At 43.8% G+C, this 15,525-nt stretch overlaps 4 non-coding genes across 4 annotated transcripts; 3 read left to right on the top strand and 1 right to left on the bottom strand.

The window, feature by feature from the left end:
• The first annotated feature begins 575 nt into the window (after positions 1–575).
• Positions 576–649, top strand: trnat-cgu (transfer RNA threonine (anticodon CGU)). Its single transcript has one exon. It is a non-coding gene; the product is annotated as a tRNA-Thr (tRNA).
• A 5,568-nt stretch (positions 650–6,217) lies between these two features.
• trnas-cga (transfer RNA serine (anticodon CGA)) lies at positions 6,218–6,299 on the top strand. Its single transcript has one exon. It is a non-coding gene; the product is annotated as a tRNA-Ser (tRNA).
• A 4,521-nt stretch (positions 6,300–10,820) lies between these two features.
• On the bottom strand, positions 10,821–10,894 carry trnat-agu (transfer RNA threonine (anticodon AGU)). The gene has a single exon. It is a non-coding gene; the product is annotated as a tRNA-Thr (tRNA).
• Positions 10,895–15,096: 4,202 nt separating this feature from the next.
• Positions 15,097–15,185, top strand: trnap-ugg (transfer RNA proline (anticodon UGG)). Its single transcript is given in 2 exon segments — positions 15,097–15,132; positions 15,150–15,185. It is a non-coding gene; the product is annotated as a tRNA-Pro (tRNA).
• The last annotated feature ends 340 nt before the right edge of the window (positions 15,186–15,525 follow it).

Raw genomic sequence — 15,525 nt, 5'->3', positions numbered from 1 at the left:
CCCTTGATTTATTAACAGTTTTCCTAGTGTCTCTGCTTTTAGCCTCATCCATTTCTGTGACGACCGATGCAAAGTAAAAATTTAGCAACTCTGCCATTTACTGATTTTCAATTACAATATCACCTCCATCTGTCTTCAAGCGGCCCACATTACTCCAAGCCTCCCTTCGTTCTCTTAATATATTTGGAAAAACCTTGAGAGTTGTCCTAAATTTCCCTCACAAGTTTTTCTCCTTTTCCCTTTTTGCTCCTCTTACGCTTTTTTTTTTAGTTTCAGCACCACAATAAACAACACTTCGCTGTAAAGTTCGGCTCAATAGTTCTCCAATGTCAGAGCGAGAATTGTCTGATCCCCGAATTTATTTAATGTAACAAATACAATCACACATAATCATGCGTGTAATAACGCACTGATGGATGCACAAAGATAAACACAGCGAGAAATTCAGTTAGTGTCGGAATGCACAGGTGAACGGACAAGCGAAACAGACAAAGATAAAACGGCCTGAACCCCCAACAGTGAAGTGTCGCTGATAGATATTAATGAGAGGAGGTGGAGACAAAGTGTCATCAATTGGAGCTGTGGCTTAGTTGGTTAAAGCGTCTGTCTCGTAAACAGAAGATCCTGGGTTCAACTCCCAGCAGTGCCTTGTGCAGCTGGTTATTTTACCTAATTTGTGGAATTGAGCGACAAAATAACACTGTGGTGTTTGTTCAGGAGGAAACGGATAACCGAATGAGTGTTCTAAAACGCCCTTTCATTGCACAGACAGACCTCTCACAGAATGTGTCTGCAACACGTTAATTGAAAGACACGTTCTTGTTTCTGGGCTCGTTGGGGTCGTGGTATAATTCACGATTTCAGGTTCAAACCCGGAAGTAGTCCTCATTTGGACCTGGACTTGTGATCTTGACCTGCGGTGCAAACGTTTGCAAAGAGGGAAAGGAAGTCCCCAAATCACTCCACCTGAATCGCCAGGCCCGGATGAAATACATCCCAAGCAGTTAACAGAAGCAAGGAAGGAAATAGCGGAGGCTCTGACCATCTGACCATCATTTCCCAATCCTCCCTGGCTGCAGGTGTGATGCCGGAGGATTGGAGGACTGCTGAAGTTGTACCGTTGTTTAAAAAGGGAGAAAGGAATAGATCGAATTATTGCAGGCCAGTCAGCCTAACCTCGGTATTGAGCACAATTCTGGGGGAAAGTATTAATCTTCATTTAGAAAGGGACGGATTAATGAAGGGCAGTCAGCATGGATTTGTTAAGGGAAGGTCGTTTGAATTGAATTTTTTTGGAGGTATCAAGGAAGGTGGATGAGGGTAGTGCGTTTTTTGTAGTCTACATAGATTTTCGCGAGGCTTTTGACAAAGTCCTACATGGCAGATTGGTCAAAAGTGTAAAAGTCCATTGGATCCAAGGGAAATTGGCAAGTTGACCCAAAATTGACTGAGTGGCAGGAAGCAATGGTCGATGGGTGTTTTTGTGACTGCAAGGCTGTCTCGAGTGGGGTTCCGCAGGGATCCGTAGTAGGTCGCTGCTTTTCGTAGCACAGATCATTGATTTGGATTTAAATGTACGGGGTATTATTAACAATTTTGCAGAAGATGCAAAAATTGGTCGTGTGGTTGATGGGGAGGAGGGAAGCTGTGGACTGCAGGAAGATATCAGTGGAATGGACAGGTGGATAGAATAGTGGCAAATGCAATTCAATCTGGAGAATGAGGTAATGCATTTAGGGAGGGCAAACAAGGCAAGGGAATACACAATAAATATTGAAACTAATTTGCCATTTACACGCCCATTTTGCAAGTTTACTGACGTCTTCCTGTATTTTTCGCATTTTTCCTTTGCATTAACTACAGCTCCCAATTATGTGCTGTCTGTCAATTTTGAAATTGTATTTCCGATTCCTATGACTAAGTTATTTTTGTAAATTGTGAACAACAATGGTCCCATCACCGATAAATTGTGAACAACAGTGGTCCCAGCACCGATAAATTGTGAACAACAGTTGTCCCAGCACCGATAAATTGTGAACAACAGTGGTCCCAGCACTGACAAAATTGTGAACAACAGTGGTCCCATTACCGATAAATTGTGAACAACAGTTGTCCCAGCACCGATAAATTGTGAACAACAGTGGCGCCAGCACCGATAAACTGTGAACAACAGTGGACCCAGCACCGACAAATTGAGAACAACAGTGGTCCCAGCACCGATAAATTGTGAACAACCGTGAACCCAGTACCGATAAATTGTGAACAACAGTGATCCCAGAACCGATAAATTGTGAACAACAGTGATCCCAGAACCGATAAATTGCGAACAACAGTGGTCCCAGCACCGGTAAATTGTGAACAACAGTGGTCCCAGGACTTTTGACCTTGAACTGCATCTGAAACTTCTGCATAAAATGAAATGAAGTCCCCAAATCGCCCCACGTGGCTCTCAAACGCAATGGGAAGAAGTTCAATGCGAACAATCAGGAATTTAAAGGCATCTCAACGACCTGCACTTTCTTTGAATAAGTTTTGTTAGCTATTATATTTGACCGTGAAATCGCTCTCAACTTTCATCTAGCTGAAGCAGAGTGTGGCCGATTTGTATCTGTGAGCATGTCGGTGACGTGTTTAGCTTTGACACTGATTGCTTCCAATTTGTAAAATTTCACCAAGCGTCAGCGAAATGAAACCGAGAATCGAATTGTCCCTGTAAGTGATGAATTGAAGGGATTGGTGCTCCAAGCAGATCTGGAAAATGCACAGTGCGGTCGGTCAGGAGTTCGAAATCCACCCTCCAGCCACTCACCAATCATATTAACTGAGCTTTACTCTGGTCCAGTGTCACCGCACTGAAATCGAGTATTTCTCCGGCATGTTTTTCTTCAGAGTTGCTGGTTTAAGAGTGAAGACTGGCTGGTTGGATTTTCACTCCTACAAGCTTCAACCATTCATTTTGGACTGACTGTAGGCAGTTGTTATATTGGTCGCTGCAAACTCAAAGTTTAGCCCAATTAATTATTGGTTTAGCAGGTGACCTCTTCGCCTGTCTAGTTGGTGCTGTCGGTTTGCACGGAAGTTTGATGGTTCGAGCTCTGATTTGATTTTTCCTCAGGATTCATCGCCTCAAAGTTCCAGGGTTTCAATGTATGTTTTGGAAGCAAGAATATCACAATTCTCCTTGGCAGACAAGCCCCGGAAAGGCCAGAAGGGAGGCCGCACTCGCTGCAGGAGAGCTGGTTCGCTGTGACATGGAGATTTCTGTAGTGAGCGAGACCAGACTGTTCCTATGTTCAGAGAATAAATGGCGCACCCTTGATGTTGGAAAAGCAAAACGGTGGGGATTTTTGTATCAGATGTTGCTCGTTGCGTTACTTTCATCTTGATCGTAGAACCGGTTTGGGCGTTCCTGTGATCAACGGCGACAATTGCCTATTCATTTTAAATTTAACAACAGCTGCACTGAACTTTTAATCATACCCTTAAGATACAGTCTGTAAAATGATGAAATTTGATCATCTGCAAAGCATAAAAATCTGATTAAAGTTTTGACTGTCTCTCGGTAACCACGTCAACATCTCCTTCAGTATGAAATAGAAAGTTATCGTTCGATTAATGGTGAATAAAACTGTCATACATCTACCAATAGGGTTTAATTAGTTTCATGTCATTAATTTAATAATTTCATAACTCTTGCTAAAGTTAATTCCTTGACTTGGAATCGAACTCATGAGGTGGTCGTTTGAGTCGGTTGAGAGGAGATTTGATGGAAGTGATCAAAATCATGAAGGGTTTCGAAAAAGTAAATAAAGAGAAGCTGTTCCCATTGGCTGAAGGGTTGAGAACCAGAGGACACAGATTTTAGGTGATTGGCAAAAAAAAACAAAGGCGAAATGAGTAAAACTTTTTTACGCAGCGAGAGGTTATAATCTGGAAGGTGCTGCCTGAAACGGTGGAAGCAGAATCAATCGTGGCTTTCAAAAAGGAATTGGATAACGACTTGAAGGGAAAAATTTGCAGGGCCACGTGGAAAGAGCGGGGGAATGAGGCAAACTGGATTCCTCTTACAAAGAGATGGCACGTTCTGGATGGGCCGAATTGACTTCCTTCTGTGCTGTAACCATTCTATGATTCGATGATTGGATGGACAGAGCGGTCTAATAGGATAGGCGATCGGTTGTGGGGAGCAGGGAAACTTTCGACTGGTTGCACGGCTGTGTTACTGACGGCTCGTTGGTCTCGGATTATGGTTTTCACTTTGGGCGTTTCACTAATTGATATGTGAGAGGTCCGCGGTTCAAAATCCCGGACGAGCCCTCCTGTGTCACTATTTTCAGTGGAGCTTCATTCATTTGTTTTCCACATCTTTTCAGCGTTGCAGAATACAGGATTGACTTAATTCTAGAGCATGTTTGACGTTCAGTGGCTCGAATGCAGAGCGTTTGTCGACGCAACACCACATCGGGAAAGGAAAATGTCTCAACGTGGTGTGCAGATTGAAGCTGAATGTGAATGTATCCCTTTTCAGGCGATCTCATAGGTGCAGAAAGAAAATCCTCCTTAATCGGCCGGGAATCAATCCCCGTCTCCTCGGGTGGCAGGTGAGAATTCTACCAGTGAAACAGCAACGTCCGGACGGTCGCGGCTGCATGTGTCCAGTTGGAAACCTGTCTGAAAGAACATATAGTCTCACAAATCTCCTGTGAGTACCCTGTGCATTCTGAATAACAGCCGTGCATCAAAGGCGCTCGCAGCTGCGGTAGTCGAGTGGTTCAGACGTTAGATCTGAAACCCAACGGGGTATTCCGGCAGAAGTTGGAATCGTGCTATCGGCGCTATTGTGTAAAGATTTGTTCAATGCTCAAATAAATATGATCTGGAGATAACGGGCTGCAATTCCTTCCCTCAGTGAGATACTCCACCGCGGCAGATCCTTTTAATTGGGAGCCCAGTGGTCTCTTGCCAAATATCAAGATATGTGAAGGGAACTTCACAATATTCCACAACTGTCCAAAACTGGGCACCGCACTTTATAAAGGATGTGAAGGCCTCAGACAGGGTGCAGAAACATTAACTGGAATGGTTCCAGGGATGAGGTCTTCAGTTACGTGGGTCGACTGGAGAAGCTGAAGTTGTTCCCTTAGAGCAGAGAAGGTTGAGTGGAGATTTGATAGAAGTGTTCAAAATCATGACGGGTTTAGATAAAGTAAATAAAGAGAAACTGCTCCCGTTGGCGGAAGGGTCGAGAACCAGAGGACGCAGATTTACGGTGGTTGACAAAAGAACCAAAGGCGATATGAGGAAAAAAATTTTAAACTAGCGAGTAGATATAATCGGGAATGCATCGGCTGAAAGGGTGGTGGAAGCAGAATTAATCGTGGTTTCTAAAAGGAATTGGATAAGTATTTGAAGGGAAATATTTGCAGGTATACGTGGAAAGAACGGGGGAATGGGACAATCTGGATTGCACTGAAAGAGAGCCGGCACAGGCTCGATGGGCCGAATGGCCTCCATCTGTGCAGTGACGCTTCTATGATTCCCAATCTCCATCTTAAATTCTGCTAACTTGATGTTCGGTTTTTTCTGTACTTTTATCTCTCTATCTCTCTCTGTCTTTCCCCCTGATGGACTTCTCAGGCAGCCTTGAACGGCCATAGCTGATCGAACCTGCGACAGCAGCAGAGAAGGGTGAAGATAGAATGACTGAGACGGTAGGAAAAGTAAAAATCTAACCCAGATGATGAATTCGCAGCTAATGTCTACACATTAATATCTCTTCGTCCTCACAGTGTAAACATCAGTAATTTTATTCCACTATAAAAAGAAAGAAAGTCTTGTATTTATAAAGCGCTTTTCACGACCTCAAGACGTCCCAAAGTGCTTTACAACCAATGAAGTATTTTTGAAGTGTAGTCACTGTTATATTTGTGGGAGAGTGGATAATCTGCGGATGCCGAGGGAGACAACAATGTAACTTTAGAGCAATTAATTCTGCAAAGTCTCACTTGGCATTACAAGTCGCACATTGAAAACGAATGTGGTAAGGAGAGGCTAATATTGTTGATATGAAATAGTTAGTGTACAACTTCACATTGCTGCACATCGGAACAGAAAAAGTGATCGGATGGATTGTCGGATGGCCGATCGGCTGTGGGTGGCGCCGAATTCTGCACTGGTTGCACCCTTTTGGTAGCAGTAGCTGTCAAGTCGTTTCACAGCTGCGATGGCCGAGTGGTTAAGGCGTTGGACTCGAAATCCAATGGGGTTTTCCTACGCAGGTTCGAATCCTGCTCGTAGCGCTATTTCTTAAAGATTTGTTCAATGCTCAAATAAATATGAACTGGAGTTAACGGACCGTGTTCCCTCACTCAGAGAGATGCTCCAGCGCGGCAAACTCTTCCAATTCGGAGCCCAATGGTCACTTGCAAAGTTGCACGGCACGTGAAAGAATCTCTCCCAAGCTCCATCTTAAATTCTGCTCGTTCGCAGAGCTTGATATTTATACTATTTGTTTCTGTACTTTAATCTCTCCCTGTCTCTGTCTCTTGACTCTCTGAGTTTTCCCCTGATGGACTTCTCAGGCTTTCTTGAACGGCCAAGGATGATCGAACCTGCAACACCAGCAGAGAAGGGTAAAGATGGAAAGACTGAGACGGGGGAGAAGCAAAGGTGCAACCCAGCTGATGAATTTTTTGCTAATATACACACATTTATGTCTCTTCGCCCTTACAGTGAAAACATCAGCAATTTGAGTACAGTGCACTTATGGTAGAGTGTTTAAATGCGGATGTCGAGACAGACACCAATCGAACCGTTGCCATGGTGATGACCGAATCTGAGCACTGGACCACAAGGAAACGCTGAAAATTATTTGCTGCGAACAGGCAGACCAACGCGGCCTTTCTTACTTGCCCCTTCGTAATTCAGGTAATTTTCCTGCCAGACAAGCTGCTCGCACAAAATGGCATTTTCTGTTCAAACCACTATCGCGACAGAAGGTGATGTTCAGGCAATGACAGCACCAATTGCAAGTAGGCATGTACATGGAATGGAAAGTGAGGTAAAATATTACCACAAGCTGCTGATGGACATGTTTCCATTTCCAAAATTCACGCATCGAATGCAGCTCCTGGGAAAACTGCAAGGCCACGCAGGTCCATCATAAATCATTTGAAGCAACTGCCATTTTAAAGTGGCATCTCCTGCTGCTTCTGTCGGGGGTGAACCGTACAGTTTGATTTTGTACAGAACTGTACAGAGAAGGAGCACGTATACTGGGGCTGTGAGATATTCTATATTATTCATATTTAACCATAAGAATATCCACAGACAGAAGCTGAAAAGAAGGGAGAGATAAGAGGCCTGAGAATAAACACACAGTTGAATGAATCACGGCGGGTGCGCGACCTTGGGAGCTTCCCGATGGACTGATGGTGAGAATTCAGTGTTCCCAAAAAGCTCATGAGTTCGATTCGAAGTCAAGGAATTAACTTTAGCAATTATTAGATTAATGACATGAAACTAATTAAACCCTGTTGGTAGATGAATGACTGTTTTATTCACCATTAATCAAACGATAACTTTCTATTTCATACTGAAGGAGATGTTGACGTGGTTACCGAGAGACAGTCAAAACTTTAATCAGATTTTTATGCTTTGCAGATGATCAAATTTCATCATTTTACAGACTGTATCTTGAGGGTATGATTAAAAGCTCAGTGCAGCTGTTGTTAAATTTAAAATGAATAGGCAATTGTCGCCGTTGATCACAGGAACGCCCAAACCGGTTCTACAATCAAGATGAAAGTAACGCAACGAGCAACATCTGATACAAAAATCCCCACCGTTTTGCTTTTCCAACATCAAGGGTGCGCCATTTATTCTCTGAACATAGGAACAGTCTGGTCTCGCTCACTACAGAAATCTCCATGTCACAGCGAACCAGCTCTCCTGCAGCGAGTGCGGCCTCCCTTCGGGCCTTTCGGGGGCTTGTCTGCCAAGGAGAATTGTGATTTTCTTGCTTCCAAAACATACATTGAAACCCTGGCACTTTGAGGCGAAGAATCCTGAGGAAAAATCAAATAAGAGTTCGAACCATCAAACTTCCGTGCTCACCGACAGCACCAACGAGACAGACGAAGAGGTCACCTGCTAAACCAATAATTAATTGGGCTAAACTTTGAGTTTGCAGCGACCAATATAACAACTGTCCACAGTCAGTCCAAAATGAATGGTTGAAGCTTGTAGGAGTGAAAATCCAAACAGCCGGTCTTCACTCTCAAAGCAGCAACTCTGAAGAAAAACATGCCGGAGAAAGACTCGATTTCAGCGCGGTGACAACGGACCAGAGTAAAGCTCAGTTAATATGATTGGCGAGTGGCTGGAGGGTGGATTTCGAACTCCTGATCGACCGCACTGTGCATTTTCCAGATCTGCTTGGAGCACCAATCCCTTCAATTCATCACTTACAGGGACAATTCGATTCTCGGTTTCTTTTGGCTGACGCTTGGTGAAATTTTACAAATTGGAAGCGATCAGTGTCCAAGCTAAACACGTCAACGACTTGCTCACAGATATAAAGCGGCCATGCTCTGCATCAGCTGGATGAAAGCCGAGAGCGATTTCACCTTCAAATATAATGGCGAACAAAACTTATTCAAAGAAAGTGCAGGTCGTTGAGTTGCCTTTAAAGTCCTGATTGTTTGCATTGAACTTCTTCCCAATGCGTTTGAGAGCCACGTTCGGCGATTCGGGGACTTAATTTCCTTTTATGCAAAAGTTTCAATTGTAGTTCAAGTCAAAAGTCCTGGGACCACTGTTGTTCACAATTTATCGGTGCTGGGACCACTGTTGTTCACAATTTATCGGTGCTGGGACCACTGTTGTTCACAATTTATCGGTGCTGGGACCACTGTTGTTCACAATTTATCGGTGCTGGGACCACTGTTGATCACAATTTATCGGTGCTGTGACCACTGTTGATCACAATTCATTGGTGCTGGGACCACTTGTTCACAATTAATTGGTGCTGGGACCACTGTTGTTCACAATTTATCGGTGCTGGGGCCACTGTTGTTCACAATTTATCGCTGATGGGATCACTTTTATTCACAATTTATCGGTGCTGGGACCACTGTTGTTCAAAATTTATCGGTGCTGGGACCACTGTTGTTCACAATTTATCGGTGCTGGAGGAACTGTTGTTCACAAATTATCGGTGCTGGGGCCACTGTTGTTCACAATTTATCGGTGCCGGGACCACTGTTGTTCACAATTTATCGGTGCTGGGACCATTGTTGTTCTCAATTTATCGATGCTGGGACCACTGTTGTTCAAAATTTATCGGTGCCGGGACCACTGTTGTTCACAATTTATCGGTGCTGGGACCACTGTTGTTCACAATTTATCGGTGCTGGGACCATTGTTGTTCACAATTGAAAGATGCTGGGATCATTGTTGTTCTCAATTTATCGGTGCTGGGACCACTGTTGTTCACAATTTATCGGTGATGGGACCCCTGTTGTTGACAATTTACATTAATGATTTGGTCACAGGAATCGGAAATACAAATTCGAAATTGACAGACAGCACATAATTGGGAGCTGTAGTTAATACAAAGGAAAAATGCGAAAAATACAGGAAGACATCAGTAAACTTGCAAAATTGGCGTGTAAATGGCAAATTAGTTTCAATATTTATTTTGTATTCCCTTGCCTTGTTTGCCCTCCCTAAATACATTACCTCATTCCCCAGATTGAATTGCATTTGCCACTATTCTATCCACTTGTCCAGTCCACTGATCTTGCTGCAGTCCACAGCTTCCCTCCTCACCATCAACCACACGACCAATTTTTGTATCTTCTGCAAACTTGTTAATAATACCCCGTACATTTAAATCCAAATCAATGATCTGTACTACGAAAAGCAGCGACCTAGTACGGAGCCCTGTGGAACCCCACTCGAGACAGCCTTGCAGTCACAAAAACACCCGTCGACCATTACCCTTTGCTTCCTGCCACTCGGTCAATTTTGGATCAACTTGTCAATTTCCCTTGGATCCAATGGGCTTTTACATTTTTGACCAATCTGCCATGTAGGAATTTGTCAAAAGCCTCGCGAAAATCTGTGTCGACGACAAGAAACGCACTACCCTCATCGACCTTCCTTGATACCTCCTCAAAAAATTCAATTCAAACGACCTTCCCTGAACAAATCCATGCTGACTGTCCTTCATTAATCCGTGCCTTTCTAAATGAAGATTAATACTTTCCCCCAGAATTGTGCTCAATACCGAGGTTAGGCTGACTGGCCTGCAATAATTCGATCTGTCCCTTTCTCCCTTTTTAAACAACGGTACAACTTCAGCAGTCCTCCAATCCTCCGGCATCGCACCTGTAACCAGGGAGGATTGGAAAATGATGGTCAGAGCCTCCGCTATTTCCTTCCTTGCTGATGTTAACAGCCTGTGATATATTTCATCCGGGCCTGGCGATTCAGGTGGAGTGATTTGGGGACTTCCTTTCCCTCTTTGCAAAAGTTTCCAAAGCAGGTCAAGATCACAAGTCCAGGTCCAAATTAGGACGACTTCCGGGTTTGAACCTCAAATCCTGAATTATACCACGACCCCAACGAGCCCAGAAACAAGAACGTGTCTTTAAGTTAACGTGTTTCAAACACATTCCATGAGAGGTCTGTCTGGACAATGAAAGAATGATTTTGAACAGTCTTTCTGGGATCCGTTTCCTCCTGAACAAACACCAAGACCACAGTGTTATTTTGTCGCTAAATTGCACAAATTAGGTAAAATAACAAGCTACACAAGGCACTGCTGGGAGTTGAACCCAGATTCTCCTGTTTACTAGACAGATACTTTAACCAGCTAAGCCACAGCGCCAATTGATGATCTTACGGGTCCACCTCCTCATTAATATCTATCAGCGACACTTCACGTTTGGGGGTTCAGGCCGTTTTATCTTTGTCTGTTTCGCTTGTCCGTTTACCTGTGCATTTCGATGTTGCCTGCATTTCTCGCTTTGTTTATCTTTGTGTATCCATCAGTACGGTGATACACGGATGATTATGTGTGATTGTATTTGTTACATTAAATAAATTCGGGCTTCAGACAATTCTCGCTCTGACATTGGAGAACTATTGAGCCGAACTTTACAGCGGAGTGTTGTTTATTGTGGTGCTGAAACTAAAAAATCGGAAGAGGAGCAAAAAGGGAAAAGGAGAAAAACGTGTGAGGGAAAATGAGGACAACTCTCAAGGTTTTTACAAGTATATTAAGAGAGAGAAGGGAGGCTTAGAGTAGTGTGGGCCCCTTAAAGACAGGTGGAGGTGAAATTGTAAGTGAAAATCAGGAAATGGTAGAGTTGCTAAATTTTTACTTTGCATCGGTCGTCACAGAAAATGATGAGGCTAACATACCAGAGACACGAGGAAAACTGTTAATAAATCAAGGGGTTTTGTACAAGTAAAATAATGGCAATGGAGAAAATAATTAGATTAAAGATAGACAAATCTCCAGGACCTGATTGTTACCACCCCAGGGGATTAAAAGGAACAGGTGAGGAAATTGTACATGCTTCAGTCATGATCGATCAAAACTTTCCTGAGTTAGGAATTTTTATTTAACGAAGCGCATCTTGATTGGAGGCTTCTGTTTCAGTAAGATCTCGAAGTGATAATTGAGAGACCGAAAATGTAGCTGTTTGACAGGAGCGCTGATGGTGTCGGTTGTTCGCTGCTCTCGTGTTGCACATTTGTTAAGAATGCGTTACTTACTTACAGCAGTATGGGCTCCAGATATGACCAGGTTGTGAGTTCGAGCGTCTTTTAAAACAGTCAATCCTTTTACTCCGAACATTTTGACCGGAGTTCAAAGCACAACTGGTATGTTCCATAATGCATCTGCTTCATAGTGTTCCCATGTGGGCACTTGTGTTCCTCTGGCCGACCGTCTTTCAATAGCAAGTGCCAGTTTACTTGTTCATCGGGGGAGAGGGGGCTTTTAGCGGCAGCTCATATGGCAAAGGGGCCGGTACGAGATCATTAAATCTAAAGAACCAAACAAACAATTCTGATTTTCGTCAAGCCGATATTCATCGGTTGGAAGTTTCTTGTGGGGAAAATTTCGAAGGGAAATATGCTGCCTGGTATCACTCTGCAACGGAAGAAATTATTCAGCTCACAGATGTTAATACGCTGAAAGTTCGTGAGGCCTTTTCCAGCTCCCGTGTGGGACAAGTTCAGCTTTTGAGCCGCTGGGTAAAGTGTGATTTTAATTGCTGCTAACGAATGACAAGACATTTGACACAAACAAGAAGAATTGTAAACTCACGAGTTCACTGTCCATGTTTCTTACATCATGTTCAACAGGAACAAGGATTCTCCTCAACACGTTCCTGAGAATTTTATCAAACAGACCTCACCCTTGTTCGACGGCTGCAGGGATAATTCAGACACCTCTCATGAATATATACGATGGGAGCTTATGTCGTATCGAGCCTGGGTAGCTCAGTCGGTAGAGTATCAGACTTTTAAAGTGGGCAGTGAGCTGAAGGTCCAGCGTTTAACTCCCTGTCCAGGCTCCAAATTTCGAAACAGCTGGCAAGCTGTGTCTTTTCAGGGGGACCTGCGATGTGTTGTCAAAGTTTCGGTAGTATCTTGTTTCCCAGGGATGGGCAGTAATGCGCTGTCTGAGGCGGTTCCCGATCAGGAATTCAACTTTACTGTATTAGTTCACTGTATTAATTTCACAAAACTCATTCAACCCGAAAAAAGACGAATACTTGTTCAAATCGCCATTGATCAACCAGTAACTTTCTGTTTCCGGCTGAAAGAAATGATAACTTTTTTTATGTGCTCATTCACCAGGGCGAATTTAGGGAGTTCAGAGGGGAAGTGAAAAAGGAAATGAGAGGCAAAGAGAAATATTACTATAGACTGACGGCCAACATAAAAGTGAATCCAAATGTCTTCGACAGGCATGTGAACAGTAAACGGGTAGTAAGGGGAGTGGTGAGGCCGATTAAGGAGATCTACTCATGGAGGCAGAGGGGATGGCCTCGGTACCAAATGAGTACTTTGCATCTATCTTTACCAAGGAAGAAGATGCTGCCAGAGTCTCAGCAAAGGAAGTTATCGTTGAGATACTGGATGGTCTAAAAATTGAAAAAGAAGAGGCACTTGAACGGCTGGCTGGACTTAAAGTAGATAAACCACCAGATCCGGATGGGATGCATGCTGCTTTGCTGAGGGAAGTAAGGGTGGAAATTGCGGAGGTACTGGCCATAATCTACCAACATACTTAGATATGTGGGTGGTGCCAGAGGACTGGAGAATTGCAGAGGTTACACCCTTGTTCAAAACACTGTACGGATAAACCCAGCAATGACAGGCCAGACAGTTTCACCTCAGTGGTGGGGAAACTTTTAGAAACGATAATCCGGGACAGAATTCACAGTCACTTGGACGAGGGTGGACTGATTAGGGAAAGCCAGCACGGATTTGATCAAGGCAAATCGTGGTTCACTAACCTGTAAGAGTTTTTTGATGAGGTAACAGAGCGGATAGATGAGGGCAATTCAGTTGATGTGGTGTATATGGACTTTCAAAAGGTGTTTGATAAAGTGCCGCATGGTTGGCTTATCATCAAGATTGCGGCACATGGAATAAAGGGGGCAGTAACAACATGAATGCAGAATTGACTAAGAGCAGGAAACAGAGATTACTGGTGAACGGTTGTTTTGCGAACTGGAGAGCGTTGTACAGTGGTGTTCCCCAGGGATCAGTGCTGGGATCACTGCTTTTCTTGATATATGTTAATAACTTGGGCCAGAGTGCACAAGGCACAATTTCAAAATGTGCAGATGAAACAAACCTTGGAAGGGTAGTAAACAGTGTTAAGGACAGTGATAGACTTCAAAGGACATAGACAGGCTGGTGGCATGGGCGGAGACGTGGCAGATGAAATTTAACGCAGAAAAATGCGAAGTGATACATTTCGGTTGGAAGAACGAGGAGAGGCAATATAAACTCCAGGGCACAAATGTGAAAACGATCCAGGAAAAAAGAGAGGTTCATGTGTACAAATAGTTGAATGTGGCAGGGCAGGTTGAGAAAGCGGTTAAAAAGCATTCGGGGTCCTGGGCTTTACAAATAGATGCATAGAGTGCAAAAGTATAGAAGTCAGGATGAAACATTATAACACACTGGTTCGAACACATCTGAAGTATTGTGTCCGGTTCGGGACACCGCACTTCAGGAAAGATGTGAAGGCCTTAGAGGGGGTGCAGATAAAAATACGAGCATAATTCCATGGATGAGGGACTTCAGTTACGTGGATAAACAAGAGAATCTGGGGTTGTTCTCCTTGAAACAGAGACGGTTTTGTAGAGATTTGATAGAGGTATTCAAAATCATGAAGGATCTGGGCATGGAAGATGGAGAGAAACTGTTCCCATTGGCGGAAGGGTCAAGAACCAGAGGACATAGATTTCAGGTGATTGGCAAAATAACCAAAGGTGACATGAGGAAAAACTTCTTCACACAGCAAGAGGTTCGGATCTCAATGCACTGCCCGAGGGTGTGATGGAGGCAGATTCAATCATGGCCATCAAAGGGGAACTGGATGAGTACTTGAAAGGAAAAAAAAATGCAGGGCTTCGGGGAAAGGCGGGGGAGTGTTTCTAGCTGGATTGCTCTTGCAGAGCGCTAGCACGGACTCGATGGGCCGAATGGCCTCTTTCCGTGCTGCAACCTTTCTATGATTCAACTCAATGTGCATGAGGCGATGCAAAGGGAACAGAGCGTGCCGCAAATCGACACACCTCTCAGTATCCTCCCAAGCAATGTAGTTTAAGAGCAAATAATTCTGAAACGTCTTCCTTGATAACTCAAGTCGTACACTCGAAACCAATTTGGTAAAGGGAGACTAATATTGGTGATTGGAAATGTTTGGTGTGCAACTTGATATTGCTGGACACCGGAGCAGAAAACGAGATTGGATGCACAGACCTGGTCTGAAAAGATGGCCGATCGGCTGTGGGAGGCAACGAACTTTTACACTGGCTGCAAAGTTGAAGTAACAGCGGCTCGTTGGTCTAGGGGTATGATTCTCGCTTTGGGCGTTTCATTGAGTGATATGCGAGAGGTCCCGGGTTCAAATCCCGGACAAGCCCTCCTTTTAGTGAAAAGTCACCAATTGGCTTCTGACATGTTTTCAGTGTTGCTGTTGGTGGAACTGAATTCTTTCCAGAGGATGTTTGAGCTCCAGTGGACTCAATGCCGGAGTATCGTCGGCGCAACACACGTGAAGGAAATAAAATGTCTCAAGATGATGAGGAGTTTGAAGCTAAATTTGGATTTTTTTCCAATTCAGGCGGATATTAGATGACGGGATAGAAAGCCACATATCCAAGTTTGCCGATGACACCAAGAAAGGCAGCATTTTCAGCAGTGCAGATGGAAACATAAAATTACAGAGAGGTATTAATATAATAAATGAATGGGTAAAATTGT

The sequence above is a fragment of the Heptranchias perlo genome, chromosome 20, assembly GCF_035084215.1.
Source record: "Heptranchias perlo isolate sHepPer1 chromosome 20, sHepPer1.hap1, whole genome shotgun sequence".
Lineage (NCBI taxonomy): Eukaryota > Metazoa > Chordata > Chondrichthyes > Hexanchiformes > Hexanchidae > Heptranchias > Heptranchias perlo.
The sequence above is the reverse complement of the archived record's forward strand: the minus strand, read 5'-3'. Positions and strand labels throughout refer to the sequence as shown.